General features: G+C 43.9%; 1 long non-coding RNA gene across 1 annotated transcript in view; it reads right to left on the reverse strand.

The window, feature by feature from the left end:
* Positions 1 to 625: 625 nt before the first annotated feature.
* The window catches only part of LOC134344979 (uncharacterized), a 66,267-nt gene continuing 45,975 nt past the window's right edge, over positions 626 to 20,917 (reverse strand). Inside the window, exon 3 of the long non-coding RNA XR_010017578.1 lies at positions 626 to 1,010. This is a non-coding gene — a long non-coding RNA (uncharacterized LOC134344979). The remainder of the gene's footprint in view (positions 1,011 to 20,917) is intronic.

The raw sequence follows: 20,917 nt of genomic DNA on the forward strand, positions 1-20,917 counted from the left end.
CGAGGTTTGTTCAATTTAAGCATTGGGCCAAACTGAACAGTCAGGTATGGACTGAATTGAGGCTAAAGGATCTGGGAACAAGAGTGTATTGAAGAGGCAGGGCCCGGGTCCGAGAGCAAGGGACGGCCTGAGGTTTAGATGATTTAAGTCCCAGGCCAGATTGAAAAGATCACAGTGTCAAAGCCACAGGCAAGGGATGGGCTGGTCCAGCTCGCTGCTCTGCGATGTTTACCCATCTCTGCACTGAACTGAGGCTGTGGCCTGCAACTAATAGGCTCCTGAATCAGGTGCAGTGATGACTGGCTTTGTGGCTGTGGACTCTCTTTCAGTTGTTTGCTTCCTTTGTTGTTTGCATGTGTTAACAGAGGGGGTGATAACCCCCAGCCCTTCCAAACTTAAGAAACCTCGTTTGGGTGGATGCTGCGCGATATGCCCCCGTTACAAGTCGGTACCCCGAAATAACAAACAGTACACAACATGTGATTAAACGATTAAGCTTTATAGCTCTTACTTTGAAGATATAGAACATAGAATAGTACAGCACAGTACAGGCCCTTTGGCCCACAATGTTGTGCCGACCCTTAAACCCTGCTTCCCATATAACCCCCCACCTTAAATTCCTCCATATACCTGTCTAGTAGTCTCTTAAATTTCACTAGTGTATCTGCCTCCACCATTGACTCAGGCAGTGCATTCCATGCACCAACCATGGTTAGTGGTTAGTAGAGAAACAAAATATAAAGGAAAAAGGGCCCAAATCTTATTAAACAGTCTGCGCACACAAAGTTGGAGCTCATGCAGTTCAGTAGTTCTTCCACCATCGATCGCCTCCCAGTGTCGCCGACCTTTGGACCCCCACTCCGAGTCCACCCCGTCCAGCAGTCTACCAAATTTCTCCATTTGCGTCTTCTGTCTTCATCTCTCTCTCTCTTCCCCGAAAGCCCAACAAAATCCTGATTGGCTAACGTGCATCAACAACCCGGTTATCTCCGGCCATAACCTCAACATCGCTGCAACAGAGAAACCATTACTTCAGCAGTGAACATTACAAAAAACCATTACATAGCAGTGAACCCTTACAGCGCGTTACACGTGATTTGTTTTTTTCTGCACATTGGGTGTTTGATGGTCTTTTTTTAAAATGGGTTCTACTGGGTTTCTTTATTTTGTGGCTGCCCATAAGGAGATGAATCTCAAGGTTTTATGTAGTATACATAATTTGATAATGAATGTACTTTCACTGAGTGTTTTCTATCCACATTTCAGATTTTCAGCATTTGCAGTTTTCGTTTTGGTTTTCAACCGTATGTCTTTAATATGCATTCTTGGTGAATAACATGGTGGATCACATCCAAAGGCCATGCCAGGCATGCCAGGGTTTCTTAGTCAAGAATGGGCAAAGAGGTGGATAATGGAATACAGTGTAGGGAAGTGTAGTCATGCACTTTGGTAAAAGGAATAAAGGTGTGGACTATTTTAACAGGGAGCAAATTCAAAAAGTAGAGGTGCAAGTAGACTTGGGAATCCTCATGCAGGATTCCCTAAAGGTTAACTTGCAGGTTGAATTGATGGTAAGGAAGCTAAGTGCAATGTTAGCATTCATTTCAAGAAGATTAGAATATAAAAGAAAGGATGTAATGCTGAGGCTTTATAAGGCATTGGTCAGACTGCACTTGAGGCATTGTGAGAGGTTTTGGGTCTCTTATCTAAGAAAGGATGTGCTGGCATTGAGGAGGGTCCTGAGAGGTTCACAAGAGTAATCCCGAGAATGACAGGGTTAAAGTATGAGGCACATTTGATGGCTCCGGACCTGTACTTGCTGAAGTTTAGAAGAATGAGGAGGGATCACATTGAAACCCATCAAATGTTGGAAGGGCAAACAAGAGGAATTCTGCGGATGCTGGAAATTCAAGCAACACACATCAAAGTTGCTGGTGAACGCAGCAGGCCAGGCAGCATCTCTAGGAAGAGGTATAGTCGATGTTTCAGGCCGAGACCCTTCGTCAGGACTAACTGAAGAAGAGTTAGTAAGAGATTTGAAAGCGGGAGGGGGAGGGGGAGATGCAAAATGATAGGAGAAGACAGGAGGGGGAGGGATAGAGCCAAGAGCTGGACAGGTGATTGGCAAAGGGGATATGAGAGGATCATGGGACAGGAGGCCCAGGGAGAAGGAAAGTGGGGGGGGGAACCCAGAGAATGGGCAACGGGTATAGTCAGAGGGACAGAGGGAGAAAAAGGAGAGTGAGAGAAATAATGTGTGTATAAAAATAAATAGCGGATGGGGTACGAGGGGGAGGTGGGGCATTAGTGGAAGTTAGAGAAGTCAATGTTCATGCCATCAGGTTGGAGGCTACCCAGACAGAATATAAGGTGTTGTTCCTCCAACCTGAGTGTGGCTTCATCTTTACAGTAGAGGAGGTTGTGGATAGACATGTCAGAATGGGAATGGGATGTGAAATATTGAAAGGCCTAGATTCAGTGAATGTGGAGAGGATGCTTTCTATGGTGGGGGAATCTAGGATCAGAGGACATAGCCTCAGAATAGAAGCACAGAGATGAGGAGGAGTTTCTTTAGCCGGAGGGTGGAGTATCTGTGGAGCTCATTGCCACAGATGATTGTGGAGGCCAAGTCATTGGGTATATTTAAAGCAGAGGTTGATAGCTTCTTGATTAGTAAGGGTATCAAAGGTTAAGGGGCAAAGGCAGCAGAATGGGATCAAGAGGATACTAAATCAGGCATAATGGAATGGCTGAGCAGACTCGGTGGGCTGAATGGCCTAATTCTGCTCCCATATGTCTTATGGGCTTACAAGGTCTGAAATGCATTCAGGAATCAGCACTTGGCCATCAGCTATCATTTCTGGAGTGCTACTTTTGGTTTATCTGATGACAGTGTGATCAGCCCTGGGTGCTGACGGAGCCAATAAGCTGGTGGGTACAGTACAAAATATATTTCTGTTTAGGTGATCAGTGCTTTACTATAGACTGTGTCCACGAAATAGAATAAAGTAATTGTAATAATGTCCACTTCACTATTTCGCATTTTCTGAATATGATTATGGGATTGTAATGCTACAGTGCCAATCACACAGAGAGAAAAAAAGAGGTCTCTACTTCAAGAAAAAATTATATTTGCCTGTTTATGTGAAGAATGATGAAATTCTAAATGAATGGTTGACCTTTACCAAATGACATGAGACCTGCGAGGTGTACTGCCACTACATCTCCAGTGGCTGTTGGAATTGCAGTCTACTGAATGAAATAAACAATAAGATATCAAATATAGGTCTAAAATTGACTGGATTTAACACTGGGAAAGTGAATTATTTTGACTCGCCAGTCAGAACGCATCAGCTCATTTTAAATCATCTGTTTCACCCTGAGAGAAATGCTTTTTGTTTTTTTTTACGGTTGTTTCAGTATTTGAATGATTGCTCTGTTCCCTGCTCAGTCCCTGCACTAACCCTCGGACATCAACAGTCCCCAGTAACCGTGGGTGCTCACTCTCCTGAAAATATGTCTTTTTAATACAATTTTAAATTACCCAGCAACTGTGGTGAGGAGCAAGCCAGGGGTTTTACACCGAGTGATCTTTGAGTATGATTTTGGCTGGGTTTGTGTGATGACCTTTGGCCTTTCACGTCAGTATATCAGTGAATCAACAGTCAAGTGATAGGTGTTGTAAATAGGTGCCTGGCCAGGCTGATAAAGCTTGATTACCTAAACTAGCCAGGGTTGGATAAGGTTAAGCAATGATGGACATTCCAGGAGTCCTGACATGAGAAACCCTATATCTCCTGTCAGAGGGTAGTCATTGGAGACCTTCATCAGTTAACCACTGAACCACCTTTACTGTTTCTGTTTACTTCTCTCCCAGCAAACACCCAGCAACCCTTTGCACACTGGAATAGCAATAATTCCAGCAGGTAAAAGGTCAGATTTTCATTCTCTACCGCTGTCTCATTTCGTTTTCCACTGGCACCATCGCAAGTTTCTCATTGCAACGATCAGGGAGGAGACAGAGGAGCCTGAAGGCGCGCGCTCAACGTTTTAGGAACAGCTTCTACCCCTCCACCCTCAGATTTCTGAACGGGCCATGAACAAACCTTTGCACACCACAGCACTACTCGTTTTGCTCTCTTTTTGCACTACGTATTTTATATATATCTTATATATAATTGTAATTTATGGTGTTTTTAATGTATTGCATTGTACCGTTATACCACTGTACAAATTTCATGACATACGCCAGAGATGATTTAGCTGATACAGATTGTGATTTGGAGTTTAGAAGCTTTCAATTCTAAACATAGAGGAGACGTGAATGCCCTTACTGTACAAAATTTAGAATAATAAACTTGGAAGGGCCTTAATTCCAGTCTAGGACACCAATACATGTTTCATCTAAGCTTTAATTTCAAAACTATGAGGACGTTAATATAATAGAAAGCGCAGCACGATGCTTTACAACACCAGTGACCTGGGTTCAATTCCTGCCCCTATCTGTATATTCTCCCTGTGACTGTGCGCTTTCTCTGGGAGCTGTGGTTTCCTCCCACATATGAAGACAAGAGGGTTAGGGTTAATAAGTTGTGGGCATGCTCTGTTGGTGCAGAAGGTTTGCGGACTGCCCCCGGCACAATCCTCAGAATGTGTTGATCATCAACACAAAATGACGCATTACTCTGTGCTGTATGTTTCAATGTTTAAGGTGATCTCTCAAAAATGATCAGTGTAGTCAAAATATATAGACCACAGAGTAAAGATCAGTGAAAGTGTATTTTGCATCTTATTCTGATAATTTAAAGGAACTTGTATTATCAAAGAAGGTGGTCATTAGAAAATTCTATTTTTTTTGTATTTATTTACAAATACAGCATAGAACAGCCCCTCTGGCCCAATGAGATATACCACCCAGCAACCTACTTATTTAACACTAACCTAACCACAGGGCAATTTACAATGACCAATTAGCCCACTAAATGTCACACCTTTGGATGGTGGGAAGAAAACAGAGGAAACCTACTCGGATTCATGGGGTGAATATACAAACTCCTTACAGACGGCGCTGGAATTGAACTCCAAACTCCGGAATGCCTGGAGCTGTGATAGCATTCTGCTAACTGCTGTGCTACAATGTCTGACCAAAGGCCTGAAATTGCACAAACATCTTAACTGGGTCAGAAATATACGAAATCTCTACAAGTATATGGTCGGCTATGTTAGATAGGCCAAATTGCTCCCATGCCTGATGCCAGATCTCTGAAACGGACACCCCTCCATTCTCAGTCCTGATGCTGGGTTTTGACACAAAATGTCGACAGTTTCTTTCCTCCCACCAATGCTGCTTGACCCACTGAGTTCTTCCAGCAGGTTGTGTATTATCCCAGATTCCAGTATCTGCAGTCTCTTGTGTCTCGCTGAAACTAATACTCTGTTCTGATCTCTGTCACGGGATCCCCGGCACATGATTACTCATATTGAAGTGTCACCGTTCAGGATGGTGTTGGGAAACTCAGAGCTGTCAATTCAGAGCACACTGAAGCCCTGTGTTTGTGGCAGAAATACGAGCCCACCAAACAAACTACCCACCTGCCCAACCAAAAGCCACCACTTACTGTACTTTACCTCAGCTGTGGAAGAGTCTGTACTTCCCGTGTTAGCCTCCCACAGATGCTGCTCAACCCTCTGAGTTCCTCCTCCCAAATATGCTGAGTTCATCAGAGTTCCTTCACCCCCCACAGATACTGTTCGACCCAGTGCGTTCCCCCAGTTTCCAGCATCTGCAGTCTCTGTGTCCACATATTGATCTCTTTGGCTATTTCAGGACTGACAAAACCAGGACAGCAAATCACTCTTGACCCTGAGGCAGTCCATGAAAAGATTCAACTATAAACACAAGAGATTCTGCAGATGCTGGAAAACCTGAGCAACACGCACAGTGTACTGGAGGAACTCAGCCAGTCGGGCAGCATCCATGGAAATGGACTTTGGGCTGAGATTCTTCATCAGGGTTAAAGATATAACTATGTCAGGTAAAGGTAGCACACCATGCATAGAGCATGAACTCCTAGGTTTCAGGAGTGTTGCTAGTACTTTTCTGGAAGTAAGCATCAGCTTTGCATCTTCTGAAAAGTTGGGACCAATCAAGTCCTAACACAATTTGAATCAACATTGGCACGCCGATGCCAGCCAAAAAATAGCAACGAGATGAATGAACAGGAATGACATTTTGATGATGTTGGTTGGGTTGCTTAATGTTGGTCAGCACTACAGGGACCTCATTTGCTTCTCCTGGGAACGTGATCTTTTATCTCTGCTTGAAAATGCAAAGTGGAACATTATCCAAGAAATGTAGCATCTGAAGGAAGCCGTGAATGCCGCTAGAGATGCCCTAAAGGTCAGTGGCATAACGGGCAAAAGAAAAAATAGCATCTGAAACTGGGACTGTCCTCCCACACAGCAGTTCAATTTCTTGTCTGGGGACCTGTAGTCACAACCTATTGAGCATGAGTCCAGTATTCCCTGGAACAACTGAACCACTAAATAGGATGAAATGAACTAAATTTGTGAGTTTCCTAGGGTTTCAACTCGAAATTTCAACAATTACTTTCCTCCCACAGACTCTGCTTGATCCACTGAGCTGCTCCAGCAGGTTGCTTCTTGCCCCATTTTCCTGTATCTGCAGTCCTTTGTGTCCAACTTCGGAGTAATAATGATACTGGAGGTACTGAGGGAACTCTTATTCATATGGATCCACTGGAGCAACAATCATTTTGGTCTCCTTTACACTTGCACAATCTTGAACAATCTTCTCACTCAAAAATAGGTATCTGGAGGTAGGTATTTGTGAAGGTGGGGCAAGGGGTTCTTTGGCAGCAAAATGGATAATAGCTGTGACAGGGGAAAGGTATAAGAGAGGATATTTGATGTTACCTTTGAAGTGCCTGGAATAACACTCTTGCTATTCCTAAACCCAAACAATACGCTTTGCATTTACCATTTGATATCATTGTCAGGTGTCTGAGAGAACACCTGAATAAAATGAAGATGGTTCGGCATAATTTCTGGAAGCTCCTGTCTTAATCAAGCAGGCACCATGGTCACCCATTTTGTAGTTTTCGCATGAAAGTTGAACAGTAAATGGACCTTTTTGACCTTAACTCTTGTACTTAATCTAGATGTTGTCCGTCAACCCAAAGATTGACTGTTCATTTCCCTCCATAGAAGCCGCATGACCCACTGAATCTCCGATGTCATTGTGTGTTGCATAGATTCAAGCATCTGCAGACTCTATTGCCTCCTCTGGCATGACATGGTTCATGCAAACCTAAGTGAAAGTAAGTCCCACCTCTGACATTCTTAATCATTTTCAACATTAGGTTTTGTGTTAAGACCAGCTCTTTCTGGTGTGGTTTACATTTTCTCTCTCTTCATCAGGCTTCTTCGTTCAATCACAGACCCACCCCACACACACACACACACACACACAGACACACAGACACACACACACACACACACACACACACACACACTGACACACACACACACACACACACACACACACACACACAACACCTCTCCCCATAGCTTGCAGCACAAGGGATTTAAATACATTATGTAAATAATTGACTTCACCCTGTCTCTCTCACAAGACAAAACCTCCTGCTGTAGTGTGACATTCAGCCTGGCGACCCAGTTAATAACTAACCAAGCTTACTCCCAGCCATGCGCAGGCAGTCTTTGGTTATAAATTAATCTACAATCAACTACATGCAATCCATCTATTGCATCCATGTAACCAATTGCTTCTGCTGTGTTTAAGTATCTGTGCATGAGTCAGGCTGGGTATAAACTATGCCCTGTTTAATAACATATTGTAAGCTACACTAAATTCTGTCAAATACATAAATTCTATTACCAAAGAACATGATTTTTGTCTACTTTATAACTTTGTGTTCAGTGACTTCTCCCTTCAAGGCATGTAGCAGTGTGGAGAAAGATAACTGATGCCCAGTATTTTGAAGCAGTTTAACCCAATTACAACAGTTATTTTTCTACACTGCCGAGGCTGGAACATTTGTCAGAGGAGGTTTATTGCAGCCCAGAGCATGGTAATGGCAGATGGACTGCATTGAAACCGAAGCATTTTATCAAACTCTCACCGCAGCAGAATATTCAATCCTGGTTCTCACAAAGCCACCCGATTTTATCGAAATCCTCCAAAATTGAAACAATGGCCAGGAGATGTTCAGAAATTAAAACATTCTGTCATTGAAAAATGGGAAAATCCTCTGGCACCATATATCAGCATTGTCAAAGCACACGGAAAACAACCTTTGGATCAGGCTGCAGAAAAATGGAAGAATTAGCCTTCAAGTATAAAGTTCAGTATATCCAAGAATTTCCCCTGAATGTATATCACATGTTAAAAATGGTTCTCCGTCAATTGACCTGACTGAAAAAATTTCAACTGCTGCAAGGCAAATGATTTTATTAAATAAAAATATTCACCCTCCCCTGCACTTCATGCCCACACAACAGTCATAGAGCCATTGTGCTGTATGGTATAGGAACTGACTCTTCAGTACACCATCTTTATGTTGACCATCATACTCAGCTGTAGCCAACCCATCTGCTTGCTTTAAGACCATATCACTCTATGCCTTGCTCATTCAGATGCCTAAACATACTCTATCACCTCTGCCAGCTCAGTCCAGACACTACCTAAACTTTGTGTGAATGATTTACCCCTCAGATCACCATTAAACTTGCTCTCTCTCAAATTAAAAAGGTGACCTGTAGCTTTGGACATCCTACTATTGGAAACAGAATCTGGGCACCTAAACGTGAGAAGGTCTGCCGACGCTGGAAATCCAAAGCAACACTACAAAGTGCTGAGGGAACACAGCAAGTCAGGCAGCATCTATGGAAATGAATAAAGAGTCAACATTTTCGGCCGAAACCCTTCTTTCATCCTAAGGTAACATCTTGGCCTGAAATGTTGACTGCTTATTCTTTTCCATAGATGCTGTCTAACATGCTCAGTTTCTCCAGCATTTTGTGTGTATTGCTCCGGATACCTAACCTATCTAAGTATCTTCTCATTAATGAACAAGAGAAAATCTGCAGATGCTGGAAATTCAAGTAACGCACACAAAATGCTGGAGGAGCTCAGCAGGCCAGGCAGCACCTATGGAATAGACTAGAGTCGATGTTTCAGGCCGAGACCCTTCAGTAGTATCTTCTCACAATTGTATGCCTCTCTATCATGTCATCTCTCAGCAAGCTTTGCTCTGGGGGAAAAAGACCCAGCCTATCCAATGTCACCTTATAACTCAAACCTTTCAGTCGTGGCAATAGCCTTACATCAGAATACTGTTTCAGAATTTCATTTTGGCATTTAACAATATTGTCCCACAGATCTCGGTGAACAAGTTCCTATTGCTCACTCTAAATGTACTACTGTATAATTGGGTGTTGGATTTTTTAACCAACAGACCTCAGATTGTCAGGATGCACAACCGTTCCTCCTTCAGCATCACCTTTAATACAGGTGACCCCCCCCCCAGCGTATAATGCTGAGCCCACTGCTGTACAGTATGCTCACACACAACTGCATAGTCAAACACCCAATAATCACACCACCAAGTTCTGCAATAATATGACAGAGACTGGGCTCATCACCAACAACAACCGACGAGATGGCCAACAGAGGGAAGGTGGAAGAGATCGAGGACTGTGCCAGGCAAATAACCTCTTCCTCAAAGTAAACAAGACAATGGAGATGGTTATCAACTTCAAAAAGAATTACACCCCTCATAGGACTTTCATATGGTGAAAGGCTGGATCGGCAAGGCTTATACTCTCTGGAATTTAGAAGATTGAGGGGGATCTTATTGAAACGTATAAAATTCTAAAGGGATTGGACAGGCTAGATGTAGGAAGATTGTTCCCGATGTTGGGGAAGTCCAGAATGAGGGGTCACAGTTTGAGGATAAAGGGGAAGCCTTTTAGGACTGAGATTAGGAAAAACTTTTTCACACAGAGAGTGGTGAATCTGTGGAATTCTCTGCCACAGGAAACAGTTGAGGCCAGCTCATTGGCTATATTTAAGAGGGAGTTAGATATGGCCCTTGTGGCTAAAGGGATCAGGGGGTATGGAGGGAAGGCTGGTACAGGGTTCTGAGTTGGATGATCAGCCATGATCATACTGAATGGCGGTGCAGGCTCGAAGGGCTGAATGGCCTACTCCTGCATCTATTTTCTATGTTTACATTAGCAGCACAGCAGTGGAAACTGTGAGCAGTTTCAAACTCCTGGCACATATTGCACAAACTCTCATGGTCCCAGAACACATCTTACATAATCAGAAAAGCTCTCCAGCGCCTCTGCTTTCTGAGGAGGCTGAAGATAGTTGCATTATGCACACTAATACTTACAACCTTCTACAGATGTGGAGTTGAGAGCATCCTGTTTGGTACGAAACAACACCACAGCAGACAGGAGAGCTCTGCAATGATGTCATGGTCCAGTCCGTGAAGGCTGCATTCCGGTTCATGGTCCGGTCCATCGCTCCTTATTCCAAGTTTTCAGGTTTTCTGGTTTTCCCTTGTTCTGTTGGGTGCTCTAATTGATGCACCTGATACTCATTTTGGGCTGGCTACATAAATAGCTCCTGGGTTCAGCTTCATTTGCTGGGGTGCAGGAATTCATATTAATAGGGTTGCTGGGCATGGGTGAGAGAGCACAGGTTAGGGTATTTTTTTTTTAGCTTTCTTAAGGGGTACTGTGTTTTTTTTATAGGATATGATGGATAAACAGGAATAAGGTACTAGGACGGCCAAAAATGGGAGGATAAAGTGTAGGTTAGGGTATGTGTGGGTGTGTGATCGGCCCTGCGTCCTGCTCCCTAGGAGGGGTCCCGGCCCTGCGTCCCGCGTTCCTGTCTCCCAAGGAGAGGTCCCGGCCCTGCGTCCCACTCCCAAGGATGGTTCCCAGCCCTGCGCCCCACGTTCCTGTCTCCCAAGGAGGGGTCCCAGCCCTGCGCCTCGCGTTCCTGTCTCCCAAGACCAAGTCAAGGCTTCAGGGTCTCATCCTGTCCTTGTGCCTCGCCCAGCCCAGGAGTATCTCATCTAGTCCAAGCCACGGCTTTGTGTTCTCGTCCTGTGCAGGAGTTCCACATCCAGGCCTGTAGCTACGTCCAGTCCTGTAGCCCTGTCTTGTCCTTGCCTAGATCCGGGGTCCCAGCCCGAGTCAAGACCCAGGTTCCGGGTCCCTGTCCAGTCTGTGGCTCAGAGTCCTTGTCCAGGTTCCAAGTTCCTAGTTCCTCGTCCAGGTCCCGCTTTCCTAGTCTAGTCCTAGCCCAGGCCCTGTATCCTACTCTCGTTCAGTGTCTGTGTCTTGCATTTGGGTCTGCTCCCAGCACCCTCGTTATGACAAATGAAGTGCTAAAACTGCTCAATGCATTACCAGCACTAACCTGCACACCATCAATATACACATTTGTATTTCTACAGAAAGGTGATGGAGAAAGGCCGGAAATAACATGAAGGACCCCATCCACCCAGCTCGTGGACTGTTTGTCCCACTCCAGTCAGGGAAGATTTGGGCAGACAGGGCTCGTCAGCCATGGTTGGCAGCTTGACTAGAAGGAAAACCCTGATCTCAAACCTCTACTGCCTTGTGGCTACACCTCCTCATGGGGAGGCTACAGGAGTAAACCCAGAGGAAAAATCCAGAACTGGATTTCTTAAGAGAGTCCTCTGTTTGGTTCAATGCTGACTGGCAACTCTATCGGTCTCTGCCATTCCTTTGGGTTCATCAGATGCATGGAGAGGGGGAGCTTGCTACATGGGCTTGCTCTCCACATCGTACTGCCTAGACAGCTAGGACACAACATCCATGGTTGACTCTGACTGACAAAGGCCTCACTCACTCAATCAGGGAAGAGGCTATGCAGCACCCACACCAGGATCACAAGACTCAAAAACAGTTGCTTCCCCCAAACCATCAGGCTGATCAACACTTCCACCATTAACCCCACCCAAGCCCACTCCCAGTCACCACTATTTTGTTATTTCTTGTCAGCATCACCTTACCTACAGATACTCCTGTACCTAGTGTCATTTTATGTACATGCAATCAGACTATATATATGAGCTAATCTAATGTATTTATATTTATTGTGTTTTTATTGTGATCTTTATGCTTATTGTGCTTTTTAAGCTGCAGTTATTTTGCTCTCCTTTACATGTGTGAACTGAAGAATGACAATACTCAATCTTGAATTTTACTGCAACTGCAATTGTGCATAAGATGATGAGAGGCATTGATCGTGTGGATGAGTCAGAGGCTTTTTCTCAGGGCTGAAATGGTTGCCACAAGAGGACACAGGTTTAAGGTGCTGGGGAGTAGGTGCAGAGGAGATGTCAGGTGTAAGTTTTTTACTCAGAGAGTGGTGAGTGTGTGGAATGGGCTGCCAGCAACAGTGGTGGGTGCAGATACGATAGGGTCTTTTAAGAGACTTTTAGATAGGTACATGGAGCTCAGAAAAATAGAGGGCTATGGGGAAATCTAGTAACTTCTAAGGTAGGGACATGTTCGGCACAACTTTGTGGGCTGAAGGGCCTGTATTGTGCTGTAGGTTTTCTATGATTCTCTGCTCGAGATTAGTCACACATGTGGAGTATATCATTACGTTTTTAAAAACTCAGTGCTTGCATTTGTGCACTGTGTCTCACATACATGTTAGGGTAAACCTTGGCCTTGTGTGATTGTATAATATGGGTGGTTCTGAGCCAGTGGAAAAGTTATGTATTGTTCCTGAAGAAGGTTGTCTCAGGTTGCAAATGGACATAGATCGGGGTGTGTGGGGGGGAATGGAAAGGCAGAAGGAATTTAACTCAGGGGTGTGAACTGATGCATTTTGAGAAGTTAAATGATAGCATGATATACACAGTGAATGACAGGCCCTGGGGGTTGTTTTAGAGCAATGAGACCTAGAAGTACAAGTACATAGTACCTTGAAATTTGCAACACAGGTAGACAGCTTGCCTTCATGTTACAGGGCATGCAGTACAAGATTTGGGATATCATGTTACAACTATAGTTCGAGTTCAAGTTTAATTGTCAATCAATCATATGTGAGTACTCATGAATGCCATCAAACGAAACAGCATTACAACCCATTTGTTGTATCAACAATATGCTGGTGAGAACACATCTTGAGTGCTGTGCAAAGCTTTTACAGCAGCAGGTATTATCCCTGTGTGCATACAAAGCGTCATTTTCCTTTTCTTACTAAAGGGGTGAGTGACAAATAATAAAATTCTCATGAACTGCATAGGAACCTCAAACCCCCTTGCATTTGTAATCTCTTCCAACTCAAACACATGCCAAGAAATCTGTTTTCCTTCAGTTCTGGTTTCTAAAGCAGCACTGTTTCAGTCATTCTTCCATTGTTATGTGTCAAAGCTGAAAGCTCTACTAACCTCTCCACTAACCTCTCTATCCTCTCTTACTTTAAAGGAGCTCCCCAACATCTGAAACTTCATTTGTTTCAATCTAATTGATGGAGCACATTGAATTTGTGTCTGCATTTTCCATACTGTTCCATCTAATCTTTGTCCACTTTTCTCTATTATTTTCCCTTGCGAGCCTTTCTCGTTAATACACTAGTTAACTGTGTTTCTCCCCTCTCTATTCCACAACTATCAACCCCCATTCTGAAGACCGACCATTAACCATTACTGGTGAACGACTGAGGACTCACTGACCTGAAATGTTAGCTCTTTCTCTCCCCTCACAGGTGCTGCCTGCCCTTCTGTAATTTCCAGCACTTGCTGTATTTTTTATTTTAGTCAAACACAACGTGTGTTTAACAAATCACTATTGTTTCCTCAAAGCTCGAAACTTAAAAGTTCAAAGTATATTTATTGCCAAAGTATGTATACCTTGAGATTTTCCTCCTTACAGGTAGCCATAAAACAAAGAAACCCAATAGAACCCATTAAAAAAGACCATCAAACACCCAATGTGCAGAAAAAAAATCCTGTAAACAAAAGTAAGCAAATAACATTCAGAACTGAAGTTCACAAAAGTGAGTCCACAGCCATGAAGCCAGCCATGACTGCAGCCAATTCAGTGTCCCAGCGCCTTCACTCACCTCGTCTCAGTTCTGCTGCACCAAATCACCTCCAGGTCCTCTCAAAAGACTAGTGATTATTTCCTTGACATTTCTTAAACTACCTCATCACTGGGGCAACACTGCAATGGCACCAATGGTTTGGGTTTAATCCTAACTTCCAGAGCTACCTAGACGGGGCATTTCTTTCAGGTGCTCTAGTTTCACTGTAATTTGGTGAGTGGAGGAACCTGCAGGGACGTGGAGAAAATAAAATCGGACGAGTGTAGGATTAGCATAAGTGGATGCCTGCAGTTGGTACAAATTCATTGAGTTGAATGACCTGCATCATCTGTGTAAACTGCCTGACAAGTCCTTGCACCCCTTTATAAGCTAAGGGTATTTCACGTGACATTTTCTATACCTCTAGCACAGAAGATTTTTATGCACCTGTCTCTGTAAATGTCCTGAATAGCAGGAGATCACATCTACAAATGTGCTGGGCCGTCCTCACCACTCTCTACAGGGTCCTGCGATTGAGGGAAGTACAGTTCCCATACCAGACAGTGATGCAGCCAGTCAGAATGCCAACAATTGTGCCCCTGTGGAAAGTTCTCAGGATTTGAACTGAATTGAATTGACTTTATTACTTACATCCTTCACATATATGAGGAGTAAAATCTTTGCATTACATCTCCTTCTAAATGTGCAATCTATAGTAATTTGTAATAAATAGTATGTACAACAGGACAGTCAATATAGCATAGAAATACAATTGTATCAGTGTGAATTAATTAGTCTGCCGGCCTAGTAGAAGAAGCTGTCCCGGAGCCTGATGGTCTCTGCCAAACTTTTTTGAACGTCTGATGTGAAAGAGGCACTGTGTGCTTTTTTCACCACACAGCTGGTATGTACAGACCATGTGAGATCCTCATTGATATGTATGCCAAAGAACTAAAAGTTGTTCACCTTCTCAACCCCAGATCCATTGAAGTCAATAGGGGTTAGCCCATCTCCATTCCTCCTGTAGTCCACAACCAGCTCCTTTGTTCTTGCGACATTGAGTGAGAGGTTGTTTTCTTGACAGCACTGTGTCAGGGTGATGTCTTCTCTATAGGCTGCCACATTATTATTTGAGATTTGAGGCCAATCAGTGTAGTGTCGTCAGCAAATTTAATTAGCAGATTGGAGCTGTGGGTGGTGACACAGTCACGGGTATACAGAGAGTAATGGAGGGGGCTTAGGAAACAGCCCTGAGGGGCACCTGTGTTGAAGGGCAGAGGTGAGGGAGCTCAATCTTAACACCTGCCAGCGATCTGACAGGAAGTCCAGGACCAGCTGCACAAGGCAGGGTGAAGGCCGAGGTCTCTCAGCTTCTTGTAAAGCCTGGAGAGAATTATGATGCTGAACTGTAGTCCAAGTACAGCATTCTCACATAAGCATCCTTCTTCTCCAGATGTGTAAGGACGGTGTTTAGAGCTGAGGATATTGTTTTATCTGTTGATCACTTGTGTCAGTAGGCAAATTAAAAGGGGTCCAGTATGGGTGGTACATACTGCAGGTGTAGTCCTTGACCAGCCTCTCAAAGCATTTGTTTATTATTGAGGTGAGTACGACAGAATACCAGTCATTCGGACATGCTACCTTGGTCTTTTTAGGTACAGGGACAATGGTGGATGTTTTGCAGTAGGAGGGCACTGGGAGAGGGAGAGATTAAAAATGTCTGTAAACACACCTGCCAGTTGTGCCACGCACATCCTGAGTACCCGCCCTGGGATGCAGTCCGGTCCCGCGGTCTTGCAACTGCCCACTTATTGGAAACACCTGTGTACTTCAGCCTCAGAAATGACCAAGGTGCAGGTCGTTTCGTTGGCCCTCCTCAGGGGTCAGTGTTGGAGATGGCGAACCGAGAGTAAAAAAGATTTAGTTCATCTGGGAAAGAGGCAGCGATCTTGGCAGCACCATTGCACTTAGCTTCCATGTCTGCGATGGTGTGTAGACCTTGCCATAAGCTGCATGTGTTGTTTGTGGAGAGTTGTGTCCGGATCTTGTCCCTGTATTGTTGTTTCGCTGCCTTGACGACTTTGCGTAGATTGTAGCTGCATTTCTTAAGTTCCTGTTGGTTACCAGTAATATAAGCTCTGTCTAGCATGTTAAGTGCTTCTCGTATGGAACTGTTGATCCAGGATTTCTTGTTTGGATAGACCCTGACTGATTTTTGGGGGCAACATCCTCGATGCACTTCTGGATAAAGCTCGTGACCCCATCTGTGAACTTGGAGACATCCTTAACACGAAAGACTTTCCAGTTGATGTCATCAAAGCAGTTCTGTAGCATGGAGACCGATTAGTCAACCAACAATGGACAGTTTTAACTATGGTCGCCTCTTGTTTCAGCTTCTGCCAGTAAATCTGCAGAAGCAAGATGGAAAAGTGATCCAATTTCCTAGATGGCGGACGGAGGAGTGTTTTGAATGCATTGCGGAAGGGAGAGTAGCAGTGGTCGAGTATGCTATCTCCCCATGTGTTCACCTGGATGTGTGACCAAACTTCAGAGAGATCTTAGACAGCAATGATGAAGGCTGCCTCTGGGTGTGCAGTCTCCAGGGTGCTGATGGTCTCGTACAGAGCAGAGTTTCCTACATATTTTATGCCATGGACCAATACCATTAAACAAGGGGTCTGTGGATGCCAGGTTGGGAACCCCTGATGTAGAATCTGTTCAACATTTTATCAGCCTATACAGGAGGCATGGCTTCACCTCCACTTATGCTTCTCGATAGCAACACCCAGTATTATTTTTTGCAACACACACAAAATGCTGGAGGAACTCAGCAGGCCAGGCAGCATCTATGGAAAAGAGTACAGTTAACGTTTTGGGCCAAGACCCCTTGGCAAAACTGGAGAAAAAAATGCTGAGGAATAGATTTAAAAGGTGGGGGAAGGGGAGAGAGAAACCTGAAGGGGGAGGGATAAAGTAAAGAGCTGGGAAGTTGATTGGTGAAGGAGATACAGGGCTGGAGAAGGGAGAGTCTGATAGGAGAGGATAGAAGGCTATGGAAGAAAGAAAAGAGGGAGGTGATGGTGGGCAAGGCGATTAGGTGAGAGAGGGAAAAGGGGTTGGGGAATGGTGAAGGAGGAGAGCGGGCATTACTGGAAGTTCGAGAAATCGATGTTCATGTCATTAGGTTAGAGACTACCCAGACGGGTTATAAGATGTTTTTCCTCCAACTTGAGTGTGGTTTCATCACAACAGTAGAGGAGGCCGTGGGCAGACATGAGAGAGGGAAGTAGAGTTAAAATGGGTGGCCACTGGGAGATCTCACTTCTTCAGTTTTTTTGTTCCATTTTTATTACTTGCACAACTTGTTTTCTTTTTCGTATTGGGTCTTCTTTAGTGTTTATAATTCTACCTAAATCATATTGTATTTCTTTATTTTCCTGTAAATACTTGCAGGAAAATAAATTTCAAGGTAGTACATGGTAACATATACATCTTTAATAATGAGTTAACTTTGACTTGAGTCAACTCTCAGCCTCTGCTAAGCATGCTTGCTTCTGACAAAATTCAGCATCTGAACCAGTTCTTGAGAACAGAGGACAGGCAGTAATACCAGGCAATGGTCCTAGTTCATGAAGATTTTCCAATATTCAGCCATGTCCTCCATCACTATGATTGGCTTCTTGATAATTAATTGACCCCCATCCTCCCTCTTATTGCCACTGACTAGTTACATGGATATATGAGACATTATATTATTCTCTATTCACACTCTGTCTTTCCTCATTGAATTTTCTTTTCAACTCAACTCAATATAGTAATCACCCTTGTCCTCACTGGAATTATTCACCTAACCTGCAACATCCACCTACCCCCCCCACCCTTATAGTTTCCGCATGGTCCCTATCTCTTCTCTTATGTTATCCCTAGCTTTGATTCTGCAGTCTTTCCAGCTTATGGGAATGTGTCTAATGTGCACTTAACAGATCTCCTTTGTAATGAGCAGAAAATGTTAGAAACACGCAGCAGGTCAGGCAGCATGTACAGAGAGAGAAACAGACTCTATGTGTCAGATGGATGTCTCTTCAGCACTTTCAATTTACTTGCAGATTTCTAGCATCTGCAGTTTTTGATTTTCATCCTCTACAAAAGCTGGTCTATTACAGTCGTACCTGCAAGTCTTTCTTTCTGACTTACCCTGCTAAAATTGCGTTTCATACCAATAAATTTGCCCACCATTTCAATGAAGAAATTCCATTTTAATATTCTCCTTGGCCATCACCATTACTGATGATAGAACTAAATGCAAATATTTTCCTCATTACATGCCCATGCTGCCTACATTGACAAAGAATTCTAGCCTCCTGAATCACAGTAAAAGTATTAAAATACACATAACACAAGGAAGTGAAAAGGCACCTACTTTTGTATTATCACCAAACCTGGCTGTATCATTTTGTCTTCTGTTACATCTCCTAATCTGAAAGCAGATACGAAATGTATCCACAGTGGGTTCCAGTTAAATGGGCCATCAGTTAATTGGAGCAAGCGTTTATTGGGACAACCCTTAAAGAACAAAAATTAATCAAGAAAATAGCCAGATTTCCTTTGTTTATTTGGGACACACTGCCCCTTAATTGGGACAGGAGGCTGTTGCCGAATAGTTTCAATCTAGCATCAGCCACGTGCACTTGTGTGGCTGTTAGACACCTCACAGAGCTTGGAGCAAACTGTTTTTAAATAGTGCCAGTTGTGTGTGTTTGTGAGATTTTTGCCATTGATAGTTGTTGAGAAATAAACAGTTAGACAATTCAGAGCCGTTTTGCTCACCGTGGTTTCAAGCAACCAGGCTTGGAGATGCCAGAAACAGCCGGGAGTGAAAATGAAATTTTTTCACTACTTCAGCAAGTTAGGACCAGCTGATACCAAATTAAGAACCAGTGGTTTTTGACACTACTTCATGCAGGAAGGCAATGAAGGCAATCCATTATCTGCACGAGGTGTCTGTGTTGGTTTTGTTCATTTACAGTCAATGAAAAGAACATGGCAGCATACATTATATGAATCCCTCTGTTATCTTTTGGGAGCGATTACGCAGTTTTATAGTACTATGGTAATATTAGTAGTATTCCAATTTGTTCTGTATTTCATTTAAATACATAATTTGTTACTCAGTTAAATGGTACTTTTTTAAAGAACTATTTCCATGAAACTTTGGCTAATTGCGACAGCCACTAAGCACATCTGTCCCTCCCCCCCCCCCCCCCACCGCTTTGCGCAGGGATCGCTCCCTATGATCCCACCACTAAACACATCTTTCCCTCCCCCCATCTCTCTGCTTTCCACAGGGATCGCTTGCTACGCAACTCCCTTGCCCATTCGTCCCCCCATCCCTCCCCACTGATCTCCCTCCTGGCACTTATCCGTGTAAGCGGAACAAGTGCTACACATGCCCTTACACTTCCTCCCTTACCACCATTCAGGGCCCCAAACAGTCCTTCCAGGTGAGGCGACACTTCACCTGTGAGTCGGCTGGGGTGATATACTGCATCCGGTGCTCCCGATGTGGCCTTCTATATATTGGCGAGACCCAACGCAGACTGGGAGACCGCTTTGCTGAACACCTACGCTCTGTCCGCCAGAGAAAGCAGGATCTCCCAGAGGCCACACATTTTAATTCCACGTCCCATTCCCATTCTGACATGTCTATCCACGGCCTCCTCTACTGTAAAGATGAAGCCACACTCAGGTTGGAGGAACAACACCTTATATTCCGTCTGGGTAGCCTCCAACCTGATGGCATGAACATCGACTTCTCTAACTTCCGCTAATGCCCCACCTCCCCCTCGCACCCCATCCGTTATTTATTTTTATACACACATTCTTTCTCTCACTCTCCTTTTTCTCCCTCTGTCCCTCTGACTATACCCGTTGCCCATCCTCTGGGTTCCCCCCCTCTTTTGTCTTTCTCCCTGGGCCTCCTGTCCCATGATCCTCTCATATCCCCTTTGCCAATCATCTGTCCAGCTCTTGGCTCCATCCCTCCCCCTCCTGTCTTCTCCTATCATTTTGGATCTCCCCCTCCCCCTCCCACTTTCAAATCTCTTACTAACTCTTCCTTCAGTTAGTCCTGACGAAGGGTCTCGGCCTGAAACGTCGACAGTACCTCTTCCTAGAGATGCTGCCTGGCCTGCTGCGTTCACCAGCAACTTTGATGTGTGTTGACAGCCACTTAATTGGGCCAAAATGTACTGGTTCCCATGTTTCCCAGTCAACTGGAATCCACCGTAGTTTGGAATGTAAGTATATAATATATTTATATAATATATGTTACAGATAATTATACAATGAATATAAATATATACAGTATAATATCATTAAATGTATATGCGTTGATTCAAACACTTTGTTAATCCCTATTCTATTCTTTTTGCCTCTGCTTCTGAAAGACGATTTTCTTTTGCAACTCTCATACTCCTTTATAATTGCAAAAACTCCAGTAATCTATTTTACACTTCTTACTCATTTATTCTCATACATTCTTTCTCCCTTTAGTAATATTTTGATCATTGTTGAGTTGTCCATGGGGTTCCTCAGCAAGTTTGCAAGCAACTTCCTGAGGGACAAGTTTTTCGCCCAGACGTTTTTTAAGCACATGGAACAGCCTAACAGAGGAAGTGATAGAGGCAGGTACAATTACAATGTTTAAGGAAAGCATCTGGACAAGTGCACAGATAGAAAAGATTTAGAGGAATATAGGCTAAGCACAGGTAAAAGGGATTAGCTTAGATA

Source organism: Mobula hypostoma, chromosome 4 (assembly GCF_963921235.1).
Source record: "Mobula hypostoma chromosome 4, sMobHyp1.1, whole genome shotgun sequence".
In the NCBI taxonomy this organism is placed as follows: Eukaryota; Metazoa; Chordata; class Chondrichthyes; order Myliobatiformes; family Myliobatidae; genus Mobula; species Mobula hypostoma.